Consider the following 448-nt stretch of genomic DNA (forward strand, 5'->3'; position numbering starts at 1 on the left):
TCCTTACACTCTTTTTCTCCTCACAGTGATGTTTCTGGGACGTTGAGAGTTTGACTCAGATGCTGTATCATTCCATAGCCACCTGAACGGCTAGCATAAGTCCCACAATTGAAAAGAGGTACTCTGTCACATATTCTCTGTATTGTTTAACTAAGATCGACCCTAATGCTTCTTGGAACACTTACAACACTATTGATTTGCAGGCGTCTGTTCCTGAATGCCACATCTGGGAGACAACTTTATTTTGACAAGGAGACTAATGCAGAGGAAACCTATTTTACAAGTAAGTATTTGGTAGTTCTTTCACTTTTACGTCCAGATTTGTTTTGTTCTATGACTTATCCACTACATGCTCTGACGGGTTACTGTCCATCATTACAGGCTGGTCTCTCAAGACACTGGGAACACATCATCAGCTTCACTGCTGAGGGGTTAATCCAAGGTTGAG

General features: G+C 41.7%; 1 long non-coding RNA gene across 1 annotated transcript; it reads left to right on the forward strand.

Moving 5' to 3' along the window:
• Window positions 1-27: 27 nt before the first annotated feature.
• On the forward strand, window positions 28-448 carry LOC106322308. The gene is made up of 3 exons (XR_001266340.1): window positions 28-118; window positions 204-283; window positions 382-448. It is a non-coding gene; the product is annotated as an uncharacterized LOC106322308 (long non-coding RNA).

The sequence above is a fragment of the Brassica oleracea genome, unplaced genomic scaffold (assembly GCF_000695525.1).
Source record: "Brassica oleracea var. oleracea cultivar TO1000 unplaced genomic scaffold, BOL UnpScaffold14397, whole genome shotgun sequence".
Lineage (NCBI taxonomy): Eukaryota > Viridiplantae > Streptophyta > Magnoliopsida > Brassicales > Brassicaceae > Brassica > Brassica oleracea.